Source organism: Stenella coeruleoalba (assembly GCF_951394435.1).
Source record: "Stenella coeruleoalba genome assembly, contig: scaffold_29, whole genome shotgun sequence".
Lineage (NCBI taxonomy): Eukaryota > Metazoa > Chordata > Mammalia > Artiodactyla > Delphinidae > Stenella > Stenella coeruleoalba.
Window position 1 is genome coordinate 609,261 of NW_027645960.1, and position 25,433 is coordinate 634,693.

The 25,433-nt window shown below is 43.9% G+C and overlaps 1 long non-coding RNA gene across 1 annotated transcript in view; it reads right to left on the bottom strand.

Moving 5' to 3' along the window:
- LOC307181435 overlaps positions 1 to 25,433 on the bottom strand; it is a 2,786,049-nt gene that overhangs the window by 10,423 nt on the left and 2,750,193 nt on the right. The window lies entirely within an intron of this gene.

Sequence of the window (25,433 nt, forward strand, 5' to 3'; positions counted from 1 at the left end):
AAAAATAGACTGAAGTAAGGCTGCCAAGAGGACTTGAAAGCGGGGCAGAATTGCAGGAAACCGATTTCAGGAGGTAGACTGGAATTGCATTGAAAGCATAGGAAAGGAGGCAGAACGTCCACAATGATGCACTTGGCCAAAAAGGGCGTATGCGTTTTTTCCTGAATATATTCAGGAAAAAACGCATACGCCCTTTTTGGCCAACCAAGCAAGCTTGCAAAGGAAATCTGCACTACAATGAAGTCTCACTTCCCCCCGGTCAAAAGGGCCATCTGAAAAAAGTGTAAAATCCAGAAAGGCAGGACAGGCCATGGAGAACTGGGAGCCTTGTTATGCTGATGGGCGGGATGTAAATTGCCAACAACCACTCGGGAGAAGTGTATGGTGTTTCCTGAAACATCTAAAAAACAAAGCAACAGAACCTAGGGCACTTCCACTTAAGGTCCTATAGCTTAGGGAAATTAAAATCAAAAAGACAAAGCCACCCCAAAGTTTGGAACGGCTCTGTTTACAAGAACCTCGTTTACAGTACAAGTTCAACATCGCAGAAAGTGAAAAATGGATAAAGAAGTTGTGGTATTTACTTACAAAGCAATATCACTCAGCAATGAAATCTATGTTATCAGGCACTTAGCAGCACAATGAGTGGATTCAGGTATGATGATTCTAACTGAAATAAGTCACACAGAAAAAGAAATATCATAAGATATCAGTAATACACGGAATGGAAACTTGGCTACACAGGAACTGAATTACAGAACAGAACAGGGTCTCAAATTTAGAAAACCAACTTATTCTTGCTTAAGGGTAAAGGTGAGTTGGGGTGCTGCATAAAACGAGAGATTGAAATGAGCACAGATAAAGTTCCTTAAGCCAAATATGGAATAGACAAGAGCTACTCCTTGCTCAACGATATGGACTCAACACCCCATATTAAACGCCTAAGAATGTTCCTGACTAGTAAGTATCTTAAAACCTATGGATTGCTATGTCTCCGAAAGAGAATCAAGCATGTGTACAGGGGCATAAACGCAGCAGTGATAGGATTGGAGAGGTTCGGTGAGCAAATGAAGACCCTTTGAAGTCATATTGCATGGTACCCTTTCCACGGGTTTCAACTACCCAGGTTTAAGGTATTCTTCCTTCAGCTAATACATGCATGTGGAACCTAGAGTATGATCAACCATGTGATCGGGAGACGTGTTCAAATATGTCTCAGTTTTCCTCCCCTGGTACTCGGGTGCAACATTCCAGACGCTTTACTAACACTCTCCCGACTTGGAGAGTCAGTCCCTTTAACCTCCTGTTTGGCCCAGTTCTCAATTTCTGCGGAAGATGAACAGGAATAGCGAGAACCAATGAGAGACTAGCTGGAGGTGTCTGGACGGGCAAATTTAACTCTCATTTCCCACCAGGAAGAGGAATTAACCAAAGGCTCAGCGTGCCGTGCCGGAACCAGATTAGGGCCTGAAGCCATCCTGCGGTGTTGCGGCCAGGTCACAAGAAAGCGAGTTGAAGAAAGGAGCTCAGGGGCACTGTAATTCACAAACCTGCAGAGTTATAAATGACAGCTATCGTCCAAAAATAGACTGAAGTAAGGCTGCCAAGAGGACTTGAAAGCGGGGCAGAATTGCAGGAAACCGATTTCAGGAGGTAGACTGGAATTGCATTGAAAGCATAGGAAAAGTGGCAGAACGTCCACAATGATGCACTTGGCCAAAAAGGGCGTATGCGTTTTTTCCTGAATATATTCAGGAAAAAACGCATACGCCCTTTTTGGCCAACCAAGCAAGCTTGCAAAGGAAATCTGCACTGCAATGAAGTCTCACTTCCCCCCGGTCAAAAGGGCCATCTGAAAAAAGTGTAAAATCCAGAAAGGCAGGACAGGCCATGGAGAACTGGGAGCCTTGTTATGCTGATGGGCGGGATGTAAATTGCCAACAACCACTCGGGAGAAGTGTATGGTGTTTCCTGAAACATCTAAAAAACAAAGCAACAGAACCTAGGGCACTTCCACTTATGGTCCTATAGCTTAGGGAAATTAAAATCAAAAAGACACAGCCACCCCAAAGTTTGGAACGGCTCTGTTTACAAGAACCTCGTTTACAGTACAAGTTCAACATCGCAGAAAGTGAAAAATGGATAAAGAAGTTGTGGTATTTACTTACAAAGCAATATCACTCAGCAATGAAATCTGTGTCATCAGGCCCTTAGCAGCACAATGAGTGGATTCAGGTATGATGATTCTAACTGAAATAAGTCACACAGAAAAAGAAACATCATAAGATATCAGTAATACACGGAATGTAAACTTGGCTACACAGGAACTGAATTACAGAAGAGAACAGGGTCTCAAATTTAGAAAACCAACTTATGCTTGCTTAAGGGGAAAGGTGAGTTGGGGTGCTGCATAAAACCAGAGATTGAAATGAGCACAGATAAAGTTCCTTAAGCCAAATATGGAATAGACAAGAGCTACTCCTTGCTCAACGAAATGGACTCAACACCGCATATTAAACGCCTAAGAATGTACCTGACTAGTAAGTATCTTAAAACCTATGGATTGCTATGTCTCCGAAAGAGAATCAAGCATGTGTACAGGGGCATAAACGCAGCAGTGATAGGATTGGAGAGGTTCGGTGAGCAAATGAAGACCCTTTGAAGTCATATTGCATGGTACCCATTACACGGGTTTCAACTACCCAGGTTTTAGGTATTCTTCCTTCAGCTAAAACATGCATGTGGAACCCAGAGTATGATCAACCATGTGATCGGGAGACGTGTTCAAATATGTCTCAGTTTTCGTACCCTGATACACAGGTGCAACATTCCAGACGCTTTACTAACACTCTCCCCACTTGGAGAGTCAGTCCCTTTAACCTCCTGTTTGGCCCAGTTTGCAATTTCTACGGAAGATGAACAGGAATAGCGAGAACCAATGAGAGACTAGCTGGAGGTGTCTGGATGGGCAAATTTAACTCTCATTTCCCACCAGGAAGAGGAAATAACCAAACGCTCAGCGTGCCGTGCCAGAACCAGATTAGAGCCTGAAGACATCCTGCGGTGCTGCGGCCAGCTCAAAAGAAAGCGAGTTGAAGAAAGGAGCTCAGGGGCACTGTAATTCACAAACCTGCAGAGTTATAAATGACAGCTATCGTCCAAAAATAGACTGAAGTAAGGCTGCCAAGAGGACTTGAAAGCGGGGCAGAATTGCAGGATACCGATTTCAGGAGGTAGACTGGAATTGCATTGAAAGCATAGGAAAAGAGGCAGAACGTCCACAATGATGCACTTGGCCAAAAAGGGCGTATGCGTTTTTTCCTGAATATATTCAGGAAAAAACGCATACGCCCTTTTTGGCCAACCAAGCAAACTTGCAAAGGAAATCTGCACTACAATGAAGTCTCACTTCTCCCCGGTCAAAAGGTCCATCTGAAAAAAGTGTAAAATCCAGAAAGGCAGGACAGGCCATGGAGAACTGGGAGCCTTGTTATGCTGATGGGCGGGATGTAAATTGCCAACAGACACTCAGGAGAAGTGTATGGTGTTTCCTGAAACATCTAAAAAACAAAGCAACAGAGCCTAGGGCACTTCCACTTATGGTCCTATAGCTTAGGGAAATTAAAATCAAAAAGACACAGCCACCCCAAAGTTTGGGACGCCTCCGTTTACAAGAACCGCATTTACCGTACAAGTTCAATATCACAGAAAGTGAAAAATGGATAAAGAACTTGTGGTACTTACGTACAATGCAGTATCACTCAGCAATGAAATCTATGTCATCAGGCCCATAGCAGCATAATGAGTGGATTCAGGTACGATGATTCTAACTGAAATAAGTCACACAGAAAAAGAAACATCATAAGATATCACTAATACACGGAATGTAAACTTGGCTACACAGGAACTGCATTCCAAAACAGAACAGGGTCTCAAATTTAGAAAACCAACTTATGCTTGCTTAAGGGGAAAGGTGAGTTGGGGTGCTGTATAAAACCAGAGATTGAAATGAGCACAGATAAAGGTCCTTAAGCCAAATATGGAATACACAAGAGCTACTCCTTGCTCAACGAAATGGACTCAACACCCCATATTAAACGCCTAAGAATGTACCTGACTAGTAAGTATCTTAAAACCTATGGATTGCTATGTCTCCAAAAGAGAATCAAGCGTGTGTACAGGGGCATAAACGCAGCAGTGATAGGATTGGAGAGGTTCGGTGAGCAAATGAAGACCCTTTGAAGTCATATTGCATGGTACCCATTACACGGGTCCCAACTCTCCAGGTTTAAGGTATTCTTCCTTCAGCTAAAACATGCATGGGGAACCCAGAGTATGATCAACCATGTGAATGGGAGACGTGTTCAAATATGTCTCAGTTTTCCTCCCCTGGTACTCGGGTGCAACATTCCAGACGCTTTACTAACACTCTCCCGACTTGGAGAGTCAGTCCCTTTAACCTCCTGTTTGGCCCAGTTTGCAATTTCTGTGGAAGATGAACAGGAATAGCGAGAACCAATGAGAGACTAGCTGGAGGTGTCTGGACGGGCAAATTTAACTCTCATTTCCCACCAGGAAGAGGAATTAACCAAAGGCTCAGCGTGCCGTGCCGGAACCAGATTAGGGCCTGAAGCCATCCTGCGGTGTTGCGGCCAGCTCACAAGAAAGCGAGTTGAAGAAAGGAGCTCAGGGGCACTGTAATTCACAAACCTGCAGAGTTATAAATGACAGCTATCGTCCAAAAATAGACTGAAGTAAGGCTGCCAAGAGGACTTGAAAGCGGGGCAGAATTGCAGGAAACCGATTTCAGGAGGTAGACTGGAATTGCATTGAAAGCATAGGAAAAGTGGCAGAACGTCCACAATGATGCACTTGGCCAAAAAGGGCGTATGCGTTTTTTCCTGAATATATTCAGGAAAAAACGCATACGCCCTTTTTGGCCAACCAAGCAAGCTTGCAAAGGAAATCTGCACTGCAATGAAGTCTCACTTCCCCCCGGTCAAAAGGGCCATCTGAAAAAAGTGTAAAATCCAGAAAGGCAGGACAGGCCATGGAGAACTGGGAGCCTTGTTATGCTGATGGGCGGGATGTAAATTGCCAACAACCACTCGGGAGAAGTGTATGGTGTTTCCTGAAACATCTAAAAAACAAAGCAACAGAACCTAGGGCACTTCCACTTATGGTCCTATAGATTAGGGAAATTAAAATCAAAAAGACACAGCCACCCCAAAGTTTGGAACGGCTCTGTTTACAAGAACCTCGTTTACAGTACAAGTTCAACATCGCAGAAAGTGAAAAATGGATAAAGAAGTTGTGGTATTTACTTACAAAGCAATATCACTCAGCAATGAAATCTGTGTCATCAGGCCCTTAGCAGCACAATGAGTGGATTCAGGTATGATGATTCTAACTGAAATAAGTCACACAGAAAAAGAAACATCATAAGATATCAGTAATACACGGAATGTAAACTTGGCTACACAGGAACTGAATTACAGAACAGAACAGGGTCTCAAATTTAGAAAACCAACTTATGCTTGCTTAAGGGGAAAGGTGAGTTGGGGTGCTGCATAAAACCAGAGATTGAAATGAGCACAGATAAAGTTCCTTAAGCCAAATATGGAATAGACAAGAGCTACTCCTTGCTCAACGAAATGGACTCAACACCGCATATTAAACGCCTAAGAATGTACCTGACTAGTAAGTATCTTAAAACCTATGGATTGCTATGTCTCCGAAAGAGAATCAAGCATGTGTACAGGGGCATAAACGCAGCAGTGATAGGATTGGAGAGGTTCGGTGAGCAAATGAAGACCCTTTGAAGTCATATTGCATGGTACCCATTACACGGGTTTCAACTACCCAGGTTTTAGGTATTCTTCCTTCAGCTAAAACATGCATGTGGAACCCAGAGTATGATCAACCATGTGATCGGGAGACGTGTTCAAATATGTCTCAGTTTTCGTACCCTGATACTCGGGTGCAACATTCCAGACGCTTTACTAACACTCTCCCCACTTGGAGAGTCAGTCCCTTTAACCTCCTGTTTGGCCCAGTTTGCAATTTCTACGGAAGATGAACAGGAATAGCGAGAACCAATGAGAGACTAGCTGGAGGTGTCTGGATGGGCAAATTTAACTCTCATTTCCCACCAGGAAGAGGAAATAACCAAACGCTCAGCGTGCCGTGCCAGAACCAGATTAGAGCCTGAAGACATCCTGCGGTGCTGCGGCCAGCTCAAAAGAAAGCGAGTTGAAGAAAGGAGCTCAGGGGCACTGTAATTCACAAACCTGCAGAGTTATAAATGACAGCTATCGTCCAAAAATAGACTGAAGTAAGGCTGCCAAGAGGACTTGAAAGCGGGGCAGAATTGCAGGAAACCGATTTCAGGAGGTAGACTGGAATTGCATTGAAAGCATAGGAAAAGAGGCAGAACGTCCACAATGATGCACTTGGCCAAAAAGGGCGTATGCGTTTTTTCCTGAATATATTCAGGAAAAAACGCATACGCACTTTTTGGCCAACCAAGCAAGCTTGCAAAGGAAATCTGCACTACATTGAAGTCTCACTTCCCCCCGGTCAAAAGGGCCATCTGAAAAAAGGGTAAAATCCAGAAAGGCAGGACAGGCCATGGAGAACTGGGAACCTTGTTATGCTGATGGGCGTGATGTAAATTGCCAACAACCACTCAGGAGAAGTGTATGGTGTTTCCTGAAACATCTAAAAAACAAAGCAACAGAACCTAGGGCACTTCCACTTATGGTCCTATAGCTTAGGGAAATTAAAATCAAAAAGACACAGCCACCCCAATGTTTGGAACGGCTCTGTTTACAAGAACCTCGTTTACAGTACAAGTTCAACATCGCAGAAAGTGAAAAATGAATAAAGAAGTTGTGGTATTTACTTACAAAGCAATATCACTCAGCAATGAAATCTATATCATCAGGCCCTTAGCAGCACAATGAGTGGATTCAGGTACGATGATTCTAACTGAAATAAGTCACACAGAAAAAGAAACATCATAAGATATCACTAATACACGGAATGTAAACTTGGCTACACAGGAACTGCATTCCAAAACAGAACAGGGTCTCAAATTTAGAAAACCAACTTATGCTTGCTTAAGGGGAAAGGTGAGTTGGGGTGCTGTATAAAACCAGAGATTGAAATGAGCACAGATAAAGGTCCTTAAGCCAAATATGGAATACACAAGAGCTACTCCTTGCTCAACGAAATGGACTCAACACCCCATATTAAACGCCTAAGAATGTACCTGACTAGTAAGTATCTTAAAACCTATGGATTGCTATGTCTCCAAAAGAGAATCAAGCGTGTGTACAGGGGCATAAACGCAGCAGTGATAGGATTGGAGAGGTTCGGTGAGCAAATGAAGACCCTTTGAAGTCATATTGCATGGTACCCATTACACGGGTCCCAACTCTCCAGGTTTAAGGTATTCTTCCTTCAGCTAAAACATGCATGGGGAACCCAGAGTATGATCAACCATGTGAATGGGAGACGTGTTCAAATATGTCTCAGTTTTCCTCCCCTGGTACTCGGGTGCAACATTCCAGACGCTTTACTAACACTCTCCCGACTTGGAGAGTCAGTCCCTTTAACCTCCTGTTTGGCCCAGTTTGCAATTTCTGTGGAAGATGAACAGGAATAGCGAGAAGCAATGAGAGGCTAGCTGGAGGTGTCTGGACGGGCAAATTTAACTCTCATTTCCCACCAGGAAGAGGAATTAACCAAAGGCTCAGCGTGCCGTGCCGGAACCAGATTAGGGCCTGAAGCCATCCTGCGGTGTTGCGGCCAGCTCACAAGAAAGCGAGTTGAAGAAAGGAGCTCAGGGGCACTGTAATTCACAAACCTGCAGAGTTATAAATGACAGCTATCGTCCAAAAATAGACTGAAGTAAGGCTGCCAAGAGGACTTGAAAGCGGGGCAGAATTGCAGGAAACCGATTTCAGGAGGTAGACTGGAATTGCATTGAAAGCATAGGAAAAGAGGCAGAACGTCCACAATGATGCACTTGGCCAAAAAGGGCGTATGCGTTTTTTCCTGAATATATTCAGGAAAAAACGCATACGCCCTTTTTGGCCAACCAAGCAAGCTTGCAAAGGAAATCTGCACTACAATGAAGTCTCACTTCCCCCCGGTCAAAAGGGCCATCTGAAAAAAGTGTAAAATCCAGAAAGGCAGGACAGGCCATGGAGAACTGGGAGCCTTGTTATGCTGATGGGCGGGATGTAAATTGCCAACAACCACTCGGGAGAAGTGTATGGTGTTTCCTGAAACATCTAAAAAACAAAGCAACAGAACCTAGGGCACTTCCACTTATGGTCCTATAGCTTAGGGAAATTAAAATCAAAAAGACACAGCCACCCCAAAGTTTGGAACGGCTCTGTTTACAAGAACCTCGTTTACAGTACAAGTTCAACATCGCAGAAAGTGAAAAATGGATAAAGAAGTTGTGGTATTTACTTACAAAGCAATATCACTCAGCAATGAAATCTGTGTCATCAGGCCCTTAGCAGCACAATGAGTGGATTCAGGTATGATGATTCTAACTGAAATAAGTCACACAGAAAAAGAAACATCATAAGATATCAGTAATACACGGAATGTAAACTTGGCTACACAGGAACTGAATTACAGAACAGAACAGGGTCTCAAATTTAGAAAACCAACTTATGCTTGCTTAAGGGGAAAGGTGAGTTGGGGTGCTGCATAAAACCAGAGATTGAAATGAGCACAGATAAAGTTCCTTAAGCCAAATATGGAATAGACAAGAGCTACTCCTTGCTCAACGAAATGGACTCAACACCGCATATTAAACGCCTAAGAATGTACCTGACTAGTAAGTATCTTAAAACCTATGGATTGCTATGTCTCCGAAAGAGAATCAAGCATGTGTACAGGGGCATAAACGCAGCAGTGATAGGATTGGAGAGGTTCGGTGAGCAAATGAAGACCCTTTGAAGTCATATTGCATGGTACCCATTCCACGGGTTTCAACTACCCAGGTTTTAGGTATTCTTCCTTCAGCTAAAACATGCATGTGGAACCCAGAGTATGATCAACCATGTGATCGGGAGACGTGTTCAAATATGTCTCAGTTTTCGTACCCTGATACTCGGGTGCAACATTCCAGACGCTTTACTAACACTCTCCCCACTTGGAGAGTCAGTCCCTTTAACCTCCTGTTTGGCCCAGTTTGCAATTTCTACGGAAGATGAACAGGAATAGCGAGAACCAATGAGAGACTAGCTGGAGGTGTCTGGATGGGCAAATTTAACTCTCATTTCCCACCAGGAAGAGGAAATAACCAAACCCTCAGCGTGCCGTGCCAGAACCAGATTAGAGCCTGAAGACATCCTGCGGTGCTGCGGCCAGCTCAAAAGAAAGTGAGTTGAAGAAAGGAGCTCAGGGGCACTGTAATTCACAAACCTGCAGAGTTATAAATGACAGCTATCGTCCAAAAATAGACTGAAGTAAGGCTGCCAAGAGGACTTGAAAGCGGGGCAGAATTGCAGGATACCGATTTCAGGAGGTAGACTGGAATTGCATTGAAAGCATAGGAAAAGAGGCAGAACGTCCACAATGATGCACTTGGCCAAAAAGGGCGTATGCGTTTTTTCCTGAATATATTCAGGAAAAAACGCATACACACTTTTTGGCCAACCAAGCAAACTTGCAAAGGAAATCTGCACTACAATGAAGTCTCACTTCTCCCCGGTCAAAAGGTCCATCTGAAAAAAGTGTAAAATCCAGAAAGGCAGGACAGGCCATGGAGAACTGGGAACCTTGTTATGCTGATGGGCGGGATGTAAATTGCCAACAGACACTCAGGAGAAGTGTATGGTGTTTCCTGAAACATCTAAAAAACAAAGCAACAGAGCCTAGGGCACTTCCACTTATGGTCCTATAGCTTAGGGAAATTAAATTCAAAAAGACACAGCCACCCCAAAGTTTGGGACGCCTCCGTTTACAAGAACCGCATTTACCGTACAAGTTCAATATCACAGAAAGTGAAAAATGGATAAAGAACTTGTGGTACTTACGTACAATGCAGTATCACTCAGCAATGAAATCTATGTCATCAGGCCCATAGCAGCATAATGAGTGGATTCAGGTACGATGATTCTAACTGAAATAAGTCACACAGAAAAAGAAACATCATAAGATATCACTAATACACGGAATGTAAACTTGGCTACACAGGAACTGCATTCCAAAACAGAACAGGGTCTCAAATTTAGAAAACCAACTTATGCTTGCTTAAGGGGAAAGGTGAGTTGGGGTGCTGTATAAAACCAGAGATTGAAATGAGCACAGATAAAGGTCCTTAAGCCAAATATGGAATACACAAGAGCTACTCCTTGCTCAACGAAATGGACTCAACACCCCATATTAAACGCTTAAGAATGTACCTGACTAGTAAGTATCTTAAAACCTATGGATTGCTATGTCTCCAAAAGAGAATCAAGCGTGTGTACAGGGGCATAAACGCAGCAGTGATAGGATTGGAGAGGTTCGGTGAGCAAATGAAGACCCTTTGAAGTCATATTGCATGGTACCCATTACACGGGTCCCAACTCTCCAGGTTTAAGGTATTCTTCCTTCAGCTAAAACATGCATGGGGAACCCAGAGTATGATCAACCATGTGAATGGGAGACGTGTTCAAATATGTCTCAGTTTTCCTCCCCTGGTACTCGGGTGCAACATTCCAGACGCTTTACTAACACTCTCCCGACTTGGAGAGTCAGTCCCTTTAACCTCCTGTTTGGCCCAGTTTGCAATTTCTGTGGAAGATGAACAGGAATAGCGAGAACCAATGAGAGACTAGCTGGAGGTGTCTGGACGGGCAAATTTAACTCTCATTTCCCACCAGGAAGAGGAATTAACCAAAGGCTCAGCGTGCCGTGCCGGAACCAGATTAGGGCCTGAAGCCATCCTGCGGTGTTGCGGCCAGCTCACAAGAAAGCGAGTTGAAGAAAGGAGCTGAGGGGCACTGTAATTCACAAACCTGCAGAGTTATAAATGACAGCTATCGTCCAAAAATAGACTGAAGTAAGGCTGCCAAGAGGACTTGAAAGCGGGGCAGAATTGCAGGAAACCGATTTCAGGAGGTAGACTGGAATTGCATTGAAAGCATAGGAAAAGTGGCAGAACGTCCACAATGATGCACTTGGCCAAAAAGGGCGTATGCGTTTTTTCCTGAATATATTCAGGAAAAAACGCATACGCCCTTTTTGGCCAACCAAGCAAGCTTGCAAAGGAAATCTGCACTGCAATGAAGTCTCACTTCCCCCCGGTCAAAAGGGCCATCTGAAAAAAGTGTAAAATCCAGAAAGGCAGGACAGGCCATGGAGAACTGGGAGCCTTGTTATGCTGATGGGCGGGATGTAAATTGCCAACAGACACTGGGGAGAAGTGTATGGTGTTTCCTGAAACATCTAAAAAACAAAGCAACAGAGCCTAGGGCACTTCCACTTATGGTCCTATAGCTTAGGGAAATTAAAATCAAAAAGACACAGCCACCTCAAAGTTTGGGACGCCTCTGTTTACAAGAACCTCGTTTACCGTACAAGTTCAACATCGCAGAAAGTGAAAAATGGATAAAGAAGTTGTGGTATTTACTTACAAAGCAATATCACTCAGCAATGAAATCTGTGTCATCAGGCCCTTAGCAGCACAATGAGTGGATTCAGGTATGATGATTCTAACTGAAATAAGTCACACAGAAAAAGAAACATCATAAGATATCAGTAATACACGGAATGTAAACTTGGCTACACAGGAACTGAATTACAGAACAGAACAGGGTCTCAAATTTAGAAAACCAACTTATGCTTGCTTAAGGGGAAAGGTGAGTTGGGGTGCTGCATAAAACCAGAGATTGAAATGAGCACAGATAAAGTTCCTTAAGCCAAATATGGAATAGACAAGAGCTACTCCTTGCTCAACGAAATGGACTCAACACCGCATATTAAACGCCTAAGAATGTACCTGACTAGTAAGTATCTTAAAACCTATGGATTGCTATGTCTCCGAAAGAGAATCAAGCATGTGTACAGGGGCATAAACGCAGCAGTGATAGGATTGGAGAGGTTCGGTGAGCAAATGAAGACCCTTTGAAGTCATATTGCATGGTACCCATTACACGGGTTTCAACTACCCAGGTTTTAGGTATTCTTCCTTCAGCTAAAACATGCATGTGGAACCCAGAGTATGATCAACCATGTGATCGGGAGACGTGTTCAAATATGTCTCAGTTTTCGTACCCTGATACTCAGGTGCAACATTCCAGACGCTTTACTAACACTCTCCCCACTTGGAGAGTCAGTCCCTTTAACCTCCTGTTTGGCCCAGTTTGCAATTTCTACGGAAGATGAACAGGAATAGCGAGAACCAATGAGAGACTAGCTGGAGGTGTCTGGATGGGCAAATTTAACTCTCATTTCCCACCAGGAAGAGGAAATAACCAAACGCTCAGCGTGCCGTGCCAGAACCAGATTAGAGCCTGAAGACATCCTGCGGTGCTGCGGCCAGCTCAAAAGAAAGCGAGTTGAAGAAAGGAGCTCAGGGGCACTGGAATTCACAAAACCTGCAGAGTTATAAATGACAGCTATCATCCAAAAATAGACTGAAGTAAGGCTGCCAAGAGGACTTGAAAGCGGGGCAGAATTGCAGGATACCGATTTCAGGAGGTAGACTGGAATTGCATTGAAAGCATAGGAAAAGAGGCAGAACGTCCACAATGATGCACTTGGCCAAAAAGGGCGTATGCGTTTTTTCCTGAATATATTCAGGAAAAAACGCATACGCCCTTTTTGGCCAACCAAGCAAACTTGCAAAGGAAATCTGCACTACAATGAAGTCTCACTTCTCCCCGGTCAAAAGGTCCATCTGAAAAAAGTGTAAAATCCAGAAAGGCAGGACAGGCCATGGAGAACTGGGAGCCTTGTTATGCTGATGGGCGGGATGTAAATTGCCAACAGACACTCAGGAGAAGTGTATGGTGTTTCCTGAAACATCTAAAAAACAAAGCAACAGAGCCTAGGGCACTTCCACTTATGGTCCTATAGCTTAGGGAAATTAAATTCAAAAAGACACAGCCACCCCAAAGTTTGGGACGCCTCCGTTTACAAGAACCGCATTTACCGTACAAGTTCAATATCACAGAAAGTGAAAAATGGATAAAGAACTTGTGGTACTTACGTACAATGCAGTATCACTCAGCAATGAAATCTATGTCATCAGGCCCATAGCAGCATAATGAGTGGATTCAGGTACGATGATTCTAACTGAAATAAGTCACACAGAAAAAGAAACATCATAAGATATCACTAATACACGGAATGTAAACTTGGCTACACAGGAACTGCATTCCAAAACAGAACAGGGTCTCAAATTTAGAAAACCAACTTATGCTTGCTTAAGGGGAAAGGTGAGTTGGGGTGCTGTATAAAACCAGAGATTGAAATGAGCACAGATAAAGGTCCTTAAGCCAAATATGGAATACACAAGAGCTACTCCTTGCTCAAGGAAATGGACTCAACACCCCATATTAAACGCCTAAGAATGTACCTGACTAGTAAGTATCTTAAAACCTATGGATTGCTATGTCTCCAAAAGAGAATCAAGCGTGTGTACAGGGGCATAAACGCAGCAGTGATAGGATTGGAGAGGTTCGGTGAGCAAATGAAGACCCTTTGAAGTCATATTGCATGGTACCCATTACACGGGTCCCAACTCTCCAGGTTTAAGGTATTCTTCCTTCAGCTAAAACATGCATGGGGAACCCAGAGTATGATCAACCATGTGAATGGGAGACGTGTTCAAATATGTCTCAGTTTTCCTCCCCTGGTACTCGGGTGCAACATTCCAGACGCTTTACTAACACTCTCCCGACTTGGAGAGTCAGTCCCTTTAACCTCCTGTTTGGCCCAGTTTGCAATTTCTGTGGAAGATGAACAGGAATAGCGAGAACCAATGAGAGACTAGCTGGAGGTGTCTGGACGGGCAAATTTAACTCTCATTTCCCACCAGGAAGAGGAATTAACCAAAGGCTCAGCGTGCCGTGCCGGAACCAGATTAGGGCCTGAAGCCATCCTGCGGTGTTGCGGCCAGCTCACAAGAAAGCGAGTTGAAGAAAGGAGCTCAGGGGCACTGTAATTCACAAACCTGCAGAGTTATAAATGACAGCTATCGTCCAAAAATAGACTGAAGTAAGGCTGCCAAGAGGACTTGAAAGCGGGGCAGAATTGCAGGAAACCGATTTCAGGAGGTAGACTGGAATTGCATTGAAAGCATAGGAAAAGTGGCAGAACGTCCACAATGATGCACTTGGCCAGAAAGGGCGTATGCGTTTTTTCCTGAATATATTCAGGAAAAAACGCATACGCCCTTTTTGGCCAACCAAGCAAGCTTGCAAAGGAAATCTGCACTGCAATGAAGTCTCACTTCCCCCCGGTCAAAAGGGCCATCTGAAAAAAGTGTAAAATCCAGAAAGGCAGGACAGGCCATGGAGAACTGGGAGCCTTGTTATGCTGATGGGCGGGATGTAAATTGCCAACAACCACTCGGGAGAAGTGTATGGTGTTTCCTGAAACATCTAAAAAACAAAGCAACAGAACCTAGGGCACTTCCACTTATGGTCCTATAGCTTAGGGAAATTAAAATCAAAAAGACACAGCCACCCCAAAGTTTGGAACGGCTCTGTTTACAAGAACCTCGTTTACAGTACAAGTTCAACATTGCAGAAAGTGAAAAATGGATAAAGAAGTTGTGGTATTTACTTACAAAGCAATATCACTCAGCAATGAAATCTGTGTCATCAGGCCCTTAGCAGCACAATGAGTGGATTCAGGTATGATGATTCTAACTGAAATAAGTCACACAGAAAAAGAAACATCATAAGATATCAGTAATACACGGAATGTAAACTTGGCTACACAGGAACTGAATTACAGAACAGAACAGGGTCTCAAATTTAGAAAACCAACTTATGCTTGCTTAAGGGGAAAGGTGAGTTGGGGTGCTGCATAAAACCAGAGATTGAAATGAGCACAGATAAAGTTCCTTAAGCCAAATATGGAATAGACAAGAGCTACTCCTTGCTCAACGAAATGGACTCAACACCGCATATTAAACGCCTAAGAATGTACCTGACTAGTAAGTATCTTAAAACCTATGGATTGCTATGTCTCCGAAAGAGAATCAAGCATGTGTACAGGGGCATAAACGCAGCAGTGATAGGATTGGAGAGGTTCGGTGAGCAAATGAAGACCCTTTGAAGTCATATTGCATGGTACCCATTACACGGGTTTCAACTACCCAGGTTTTAGGTATTCTTCCTTCAGCTAAAACATGCATGTGGAACCCAGAGTATGATCAACCATGTGATCGGGAGACGTGTTCAAATATGTCTCAGTTTTCGTACCCTGATACTCGGGTGCAACATTCCAGACGCTTTACTAACACTCTCCCCACTTGGAGAGTCAGTCCCTTTAAACTCCTGTTTGGCCCAGTTTGCAAATTCTACGGAAGATGAACAGGAATAGCGAGAACCAATGAGAGACTAGCTGGAGGTGTCTGGATGGGCAAATTTAACTCTCATTTCCCACCAGGAAGAGGAATTAACCAAAGGCTCAGCGTGCCGTGTCAGAACCAGATTAGGGCCTGAAGACATCCTGCGGTGTTGCGGCCAGGTCACAAGAAAGCGAGTTGAAGAAAGGAGCTCAGGGGCACTGGAATTCACAAACCTGCAGAGTTATAAATGACAGCTATCGTCCAAAAATAGACTGAAGTAAGGCTGCCAAGAGGACTTGAAAGCCGGGCAGAATTGCAGGAAACCGATTTCAGGAGGTAGACTGGAATTGCATTGAAAGCATAGGAAAAGAGGCAGAACGTCCACAATGATGCACTTGGCCAAAAAGGGCGTATGCGTTTTTTCCTGAATATATTCAGGAAAAAACGCATACGCCCTTTTTGGCCAACCAAGCAAGCTTGCAAAGGAAATCTGCACTACAATGAAGTCTCACTTCCCCCCCGGTCAAAAGGGCCATCTGAAAAAAGTGTAAAATCCAGAAAGGCAGGACAGGCCATGGAGAACTGGGAGCCTTGTTATGCTGATGGGCGGGATGTAAATTGCCAACAGATACTCAGGAGAAGTGTATGGTGTTTCCTGAAACATCTAAAAAACAAAGCAACAGACCCTAGGGCACTTCCACTTATGGTCCTATAGCTTAGGGAAATTAAAATCAAAAAGACACAGCCACCCCAAAGTTTGGGACGCCTCCGTTTACAAGAACCTCATTTACCGTACAAGTTCAATATCACAGAAAGTGAAAAATGGATAAAGAACTTGTGGTACTTACGTACAATGCAGTATCACTCAGCAATGAAATCTATGTCATCAGGCCCGTAGCAGCATAATGAGTGGATTCAGGTACGATGATTCTAACTGAAATAAGTCACACAGAAAAAGAAACATCATAAGATATCAGTAATACACGGAATGTAAACTTGGCTACACAGGAACTGCATTCCAAAACAGAACAGGGTCTCAAATTTAGAAAACCAACTTATGCTTGCTTAAGGGGAAAGGTGAGTTGGGGTGCTGCATAAAACCAGAGATTGAAATGAGCACAGATAAAGTTCCTTAAGCCAAATATGGAATAGACAAGAGCTACTCCTTGCTCAACGAAATGGACTCAACACCCCATATTAAACGCCAAAGAATGTACCTGACTAGTAAGTATCTTAAAACCTATGGATTGCTATGTCTCCGAAAGAGAATCAAGCATGTGTACAGGGGCATAAACGCAGCAGTGATAGGATTGGAGAGGTTCGGTGAGCAAATGAAGACCCTTTGAAGTCATATTGCATGGTACCCATTCCACGGGTTTCAACTACCCAGGTTTAAGGTATTCTTCCTTCAGCTAAAACATGCATGTGGAACCCAGAGTATGATCAACCATGTGATCGGGAGACGTGTTCAAATATGTCTCAGTTTTCCTCCCCTGGTACTCGGGTGCAACATTCCAGACGCTTTACTAACACTCTCCCGACTTGGAGAGTCAGTCCCTTTAACCTCCTGTTTGGCCCAGTTTGCAATTTCTGCGGAAGATGAACAGGAATAGCGAGAACCAATGAGAGACTAGCTGGAGGTGTCTGGACGGGCAAATTTAACTCTCATTTCCCACCAGGAAGAGGAATTAACCAAAGGCTCAGCGTGCCGTGCCAGAACCAGATTAGGGCCTGAAGCCATCCTGCGGTGTTGCGGCCAGCTCACAAGAAAGCGAGTTGAAGAAAGGAGCTCAGGGGCACTGTATTTCACAAAACTGCAGAGTTATAAATGACAGCTATCGTCCAAAAATAGACTGAAGTAAGGCTGCCAAGAGGACTTGAAAGCGGGGCAGAATTGCAGGAAACCGATTTCAGGAGGTAGACTGGAATTGCATTGAAAGCATAGGAAAAGAGGCAGAACGTCCACAATGATGCACTTGGCCAAAAAGGGCGTATGCGTTTTTTCCTGAATATATTCAGGAAAAAACGCATACGCCCTTTTTGGCCAACCAAGCAAGCTTGCAAAGGAAATCTGCACTACAATGAAGTCTCACTTCCCCCCGGTCAAAAGGGCCATCTGAAAAAAGTGTAAAATCCAGAAAGGCAGGACAGGCCATGGAGAACTGGGAGCCTTGTTATGCTGATGGGCGGGATGTAAATTGCCAACAACCACTCGGGAGAAGTGTATGGTGTTTCCTGAAACATCTAAAAAACAAAGCAACAGAACCTAGGGCACTTCCACTTATGGTCCTATAGCTTAGGGAAATTAAAATCAAAAAGACACAGCCACCCCAAAGTTTGGAACGGCTCTGTTTACAAGAACCTCGTTTACAGTACAAGTTCAACATCGCAGAAAGTGAAAAATGGGTAAAGAAGTTGTGGTATTTACTTACAAAGCAATATCACTCAGCAATGAAATCTGTGTCATCAGGCCCTTAGCAGCACAATGAGTGGATTCAGGTATGATGATTCTAACTGAAATAAGTCACACAGAAAAAGAAACATCATAAGATATCAGTAATACACGGAATGTAAACTTGGCTACACAGGAACTGAATTACAGAACAGAACAGGGTCTCAAACTTAGAAAACCAACTTATGCTTGCTTAAGGGTAAAGGTGAGTTGGGGTGCTGCATAAAACCAGAGATTGAAATGAGCACAGATAAAGTTCCTTAAGTCAAATATGGAATAGACAAGAGCTACTCCTTGCTCAACGAAATGGACTCAACACCGCATATTAAACGCCTAAGAATGTACCTGACTAGTAAGTATCGTAAAACCTATGGATTGCTATGTCTCCAAAAGAGAATCAAGCATGTGTACAGGGGCATAAACGCAGCAGTGATAGGATTGGAGAGGTTCGGTGAGCAAATGAAGACCCTTTGAAGTCATATTGCATGGTACCCATTCCACGGGTCTCAACTCTCCAGGTTTAAGGTATTCTTCCTTCAGCTAAAACATGCATGTGGAACCCAAGTATGATCAACCATGTGAACGGGAGACGTGTTCAAATATGTCTCAGTTTTCCTCCCCTGGTACTCGGGTGCAACATTCCAGACGCTTTACTAACACTCTCCCCACTTGGAGAGTCAGCGCCTTTAACCTCCTGTTTGGCCCAGTTTGCAATTTCTGCGGAAGATGAACAGGAATAGCGAGAACCAATGAGAGGCTAGCTGGAGGTGTCTGGACGGGCAAATTTAACTCTCATTTCCCACCAGGAAGAGGAAATAACCAAAGGCTCAGCGTGCCGTACCGGAACCAGATTAGGGCCTGAAGCCATCCTGCGGTGTTGCGGCCAGCTCAAAAGAAAGCGAGATGAAGAAAGGAGCTCAGGGGCACTGTAATTCACAAACCTGCAGAGTTATAAATGACAGCTATCGTCCAAAAATAGACTGAAGTAAGGCTGCCAAGAGGACTTGAAAGCGGGGCAGAATTGCAGGAAACCGATTTCAGGAGGTAGACTGGAATTGCATTGAAAGCATAGGAAAAGAGGCAGAACGTCCACAATGATGCACTTGGCCAAAAAGGGCGTATGCGTTTTTTCCTGAATATATTCAGGAAAAAACGCATATGCCCTTTTTGGCCAACCAAGCAAGCTTGCAAAGGAAATCTGCACTACAATGAAGTCTCACTTCCCCCCGGTCAAAAGGGCCATCTGAAAAAAGTGTAAAATCCAGAAAGGCAGGACAGGCCATGGAGAACTGGGAGCCTTGTTATGCTGATGGGCGGGATGTAAATTGCCAACAACCACTCGGGAGAAGTGTATGGTGTTTCCTGAAACATCTAAAAAACAAAGCAACAGAACCTAGGGCACTTCCACTTATGGTCCTATAGCTTAGGGAAATTAAAATCAAAAAGACACAGCCACCCCAAAGTTTGGAACGGCTCTGTTTACAAGAACCTCGTTTACAGTACAAGTTCAACATTGCAGAAAGTGAAAAATGGATAAAGAAGTTGTGGTATTTACTTACAAAGCAATATCACTCAGCAATGAAATCTGTGTCATCAGGCCCTTAGCAGCACAATGAGTGGATTCAGGTATGATGATTCTAACTGAAATAAGTCACACAGAAAAAGAAACATCATAAGATATCAGTAATACACGGAATGTAAACTTGGCTACACAGGAACTGAATTACAGAACAGAACAGGGTCTCAAATTTAGAAAACCAACTTATGCTTGCTTAAGGGGAAAGGTGAGTTGGGGTGCTGCATAAAACCAGAGATTGAAATGAGCACAGATAAAGTTCCTTAAGCCAAATATGGAATAGACAAGAGCTACTCCTTGCTCAACGAAATGGACTCAACACCGCATATTAAACGCCTAAGAATGTACCTGACTAGTAAGTATCTTAAAACCTATGGATTGCTATGTCTCCGAAAGAGAATCAAGCATGTGTACAGGGGCATAAACGCAGCAGTGATAGGATTGGAGAGGTTCGGTGAGCAAATGAAGACCCTTTGAAGTCATATTGCATGGTACCCATTACACGGGTTTCAACTACCCAGGTTTTAGGTATTCTTCCTTCAGCTAAAACATGCATGTGGAACCCAGAGTATGATCAACCATGTGATCGGGAGACGTGTTCAAATATGTCTCAGTTTTCGTACCCTGATACTCGGGTGCAACATTCCAGACGCTTTACTAACACTCTCCCCACTTGGAGAGTCAGTCCCTTTAAACTCCTGTTTGGCCCAGTTTGCAAATTCTACGGAAGATGAACAGGAATAGCGAGAACCAATGAGAGACTAGCTGGAGGTGTCTGGATGGGCAAATTTAACTCTCATTTCCCACCAGGAAGAGGAATTAACCAAAGGCTCAGCGTGCCGTGTCAGAACCAGATTAGGGCCTGAAGACATCCTGCGGTGTTGCGGCCAGGTCACAAGAAAGCGAGTTGAAGAAAGGAGCTCAGGGGCACTGGAATTCACAAACCTGCAGAGTTATAAATGACAGCTATCGTCCAAAAATAGACTGAAGTAAGGCTGCCAAGAGGACTTGAAAGCGGGGCAGAATTGCAGGAAACCGATTTCAGGAGGTAGACTGGAATTGCATTGAAAGCATAGGAAAAGAGGCAGAACGTCCACAATGATGCACTTGGCCAAAAAGGGCGTATGCGTTTTTTCCTGAATATATTCAGGAAAAAACGCATACGCCCTTTTTGGCCAACCAAGCAAGCTTGCAAAGGAAATCTGCACTACAATGAAGTCTCACTTCCCCCCCGGTCAAAAGGGCCATCTGAAAAAAGTGTAAAATCCAGAAAGGCAGGACAGGCCATGGAGAACTGGGAGCCTTGTTATGCTGATGGGCGGGATGTAAATTGCCAACAGATACTCAGGAGAAGTGTATGGTGTTTCCTGAAACATCTAAAAAACAAAGCAACAGACCCTAGGGCACTTCCACTTATGGTCCTATAGCTTAGGGAAATTAAAATCAAAAAGACACAGCCACCCCAAAGTTTGGGACGCCTCCGTTTACAAGAACCTCATTTACCGTACAAGTTCAATATCACAGAAAGTGAAAAATGGATAAAGAACTTGTGGTACTTACGTACAATGCAGTATCACTCAGCAATGAAATCTATGTCATCAGGCCCGTAGCAGCATAATGAGTGGATTCAGGTACGATGATTCTAACTGAAATAAGTCACACAGAAAAAGAAACATCATAAGATATCAGTAATACACGGAATGTAAACTTGGCTACACAGGAACTGCATTCCAAAACAGAACAGGGTCTCAAATTTAGAAAACCAACTTATGCTTGCTTAAGGGGAAAGGTGAGTTGGGGTGCTGCATAAAACCAGAGATTGAAATGAGCACAGATAAAGTTCCTTAAGCCAAATATGGAATAGACAAGAGCTACTCCTTGCTCAACGAAATGGACTCAACACCCCATATTAAACGCCAAAGAATGTACCTGACTAGTAAGTATCTTAAAACCTATGGATTGCTATGTCTCCGAAAGAGAATCAAGCATGTGTACAGGGGCATAAACGCAGCAGTGATAGGATTGGAGAGGTTCGGTGAGCAAATGAAGACCCTTTGAAGTCATATTGCATGGTACCCATTCCACGGGTTTCAACTACCCAGGTTTAAGGTATTCTTCCTTCAGCTAAAACATGCATGTGGAACCCAGAGTATGATCAACCATGTGATCGGGAGACGTGTTCAAATATGTCTCAGTTTTCGTACCCTGGTACTCGGGTGCAACATTCCAGACGCTTTACTAACACTCTCCCGACTTGGAGAGTCAGTCCCTTTAACCTCCTGTTTGGCCCAGTTTGCAATTTCTGCGGAAGATGAACAGGAATAGCGAGAACCAATGAGAGACTAGCTGGAGGTGTCTGGACGGGCAAATTTAACTCTCATTTCCCACCAGGAAGAGGAATTAACCAAAGGCTCAGCGTGCCGTGCCAGAACCAGATTAGGGCCTGAAGCCATCCTGCGGTGTTGCGGCCAGGTCACAAGAAAGCGAGTTGAAGAAAGGAGCTCAGGGGCACTGTATTTCACAAAACTGCAGAGTTATAAATGACAGCTATCGTCCAAAAATAGACTGAAGTAAGGCTGCCAAGAGGACTTGAAAGCGGGGCAGAATTGCAGGAAACCGATTGCAGGAGGTAGACTGGAATTGCATTGAAAGCATAGGAAAAGAGGCAGAACGTCCACAATGATGCACTTGGCCAAAAAGGGCGTATGCGTTTTTTCCTGAATATATTCAGGAAAAAACGCATACGCCCTTTTTGGCCAACCAAGCAAGCTTGCAAAGGAAATCTGCACTACAATGAAGTCTCACTTCCCCCCGGTCAAAAGGGCCATCTGAAAAAAGTGTAAAATCCAGAAAGGCAGGACAGGCCATGGAGAACTGGGAGCCTTGTTATGCTGATGGGCGGGATGTAAATTGCCAACAACCACAAGGGAGAAGTGTATGGTGTTTCCTGAAACATCTAAAAAACAAAGCAACAGAACCTAGGGCACTTCCACTTATGGCCCTATAGCTTAGGGAAATTAAAATCAAAAAGACACAACCACCCCAAAGTTTGGAATGGCTCTGTTTACAAGAACCTCGTTTACAGTACAAGTTCAACATCGCAGAAAGTGAAAAATGGATAAAGAAGTTGTGGTATTTACTTACAAAGCAATATCACTCAGCAATGAAATCTGTGTCATCAGGCCCTTAGCAGCACAATGAGTGGATTCAGGTATGATGATTCTAACTGAAGTAAGTCACACAGAAAAAGAAACATCATAAGATATCAGTAATACACGGAATGTAAACTTGGCTACACAGGAAATGAATTACAGAACAGAACAGGGTCTCAAATTTAGAAGACCAACTTATGCTTGCTTAAGGGTAAAGGTGAGTTGGGGTGCTGCATAAAACCAGAGATTGAAATGAGCACAGATAAAGTTCCTTAAGTCAAATATGGAATAGACAAGAGCTACTCCTTGCTCAACGAAATGGACTCAATATCGCATATTAAACGCCTAAGAATGTACCTGACTAGTAAGTATCTTAAAACCTATGGATTGCTATGTCTCCGAAAGAGAATCAAGCATGTGTACAGGGGCATAAACACAGCAGTGATAGGATTGGAGAGGTTCGTGAGCAAATGAAGACCCTTTGAAGTCATATTGCATGGTACCCATTCCACGGGTTTCAACTACCCAGGTTTAAGGTATTCTTCCTTCAGCTAAAACATGCATGTGGAACCTAGAGTATGATCAACCATGTGATCGGGAGACGTGTTCAAATATGTCTCAGTTTTCCTCCCCTGGTACTCGGGTGCAACATTCCAGATGCTTACTAACACTCTCCCCACTTGGAGAGTCAGTCCCTTTAACCTCCTGTTTGGCCCAGTTTGCAATTTCTGCGGAAGATGAACAGGAATAGCGAGAATCAATGAGAGACTAGCTGGAGGTGTCTGGATGGGCAAATTTAACTCTCATTTCCCACCAGGAAGAGGAATTAACCAAAGGCTCAGCGTGCCGTGCCAGAACCAGATTAGGGCCTGAAGACATCCTGCGGTGTTGCGGCCAGGTCACAAGAAAGCGAGTTGAAGAAAGGAGCTCAGGGGCACTGGAATTCACAAACCTGCAGAGTTATAAATGACAGCTATCGTCCAAAAATAGACTGAAGTAAGGCTGCCAAGAGGACTTGAAACCCGGGCAGAATTGCAGGAAACCGATTTCAGGAGGTAGACTGGAATTGCATTGAAAGCATAGGAAAAGAGGCAGAACGTCCACAATGATGCACTTGGCCAAAAAGGGCGTATGCGTTTTTTCCTGAATATATTCAGGAAAAAACGCATACGCCCTTTTTGGCCAACCAAGCAAGCTTGCAAAGGAAATCTGCACTACAATGAAGTCTCACTTCCCCCCCGGTCAAAAGGGCCATCTGAAAAAAGTGTAAAATCCAGAAAGGCAGGACAGGCCATGGAGAACTGGGAGACTTGTTATGCTGATGGGCGGGATGTAAATTGCCAACAGACACTTGGGAGAAGTGTATGGTGTTTCCTGAAACATCTAAAAAACAAAGCAACAGAGCCTAGGGCACTTCCACTTATGGTCCTATAGCTTAGGGAAATTAAAATCAAAAAGACACAGCCACCCCAAAGTTTGGGACGCCTCCATTTACAAGAACCTCGTTTACCGTACAAGTTCAATATCACAGAAAGTGAAAAATGGATAAAGAACTTGTGGTACTTACGTACAATGCAGTATCACTCAGCAATGAAATCTATGTCATCAGGCCCGTAGCAGCATAATGAGTGGATTCAGGTACGATGATTCTAACTGAAATAAGTCACACAGAAAAAGAAACATCATAAGATATCAGTAATACACGGAATGTAAACTTGGCTACAAGGGAACTGCATTCCAAAACAGAACAGGGTCTCAAATTTAGAAAACCAACTTATGCTTGCTTAAGGGGAAAGGTGAGTTGGGGTGCTGCATAAAACCAGAGATTGAAATGAGCACAGATAAAGTTCCTTAAGCCAAATATGGAATAGACAAGAGCTACTCCTTGCTCAACGAAATGGACTCAACACCCCATATTAAACGCCAAAGAATGTACCTGACTAGTAAGTATCTTAAAACCTATGGATTGCTATGTCTCCGAAAGAGAATCAAGCATGTGTACAGGGGCATAAACGCAGCAGTGATAGGATTGGAGAGGTTCGGTGAGCAAATGAAGACCCTTTGAAGTCATATTGCATGGTACCCATTCCACGGGTTTCAACTACCCAGGTTTAAGGTATTCTTCCTTCAGCTAAAACATGCATGTGGAACCCAGAGTATGATCAACCATGTGATCGGGAGACGTGTTCAAATATGTCTCAGTTTTCCTCCCCTGGTACTCGGGTGCAACATTCCAGACGCTTTACTAACACTCTCCCGACTTGGAGAGTCAGTCCCTTTAACCTCCTGTTTGGCCCAGTTTGCAATTTCTGCGGAAGATGAACAGGAATAGCGAGAACCAATGAGAGACTAGCTGGAGGTGTCTGGACGGGCAAATTTAACTCTCATTTCCCACCAGGAAGAGGAATTAACCAAAGGCTCAGCGTGCCGTGCCAGAACCAGATTAGGGCCTGAAGCCATCCTGCGGTGTTGCGGCCAGCTCACAAGAAAGCGAGTTGAAGAAAGGAGCTCAGGGGCACTGTATTTCACAAAACTGCAGAGTTATAAATGACAGCTATCGTCCAAAAATAGACTGAAGTAAGGCTGCCAAGAGGACTTGAAAGCGGGGCAGAATTGCAGGAAACCGATTTCAGGAGGTAGACTGGAATTGCATTGAAAGCATAGGAAAAGAGGCAGAACGTCCACAATGATGCACTTGGCCAAAAAGGGCGTATG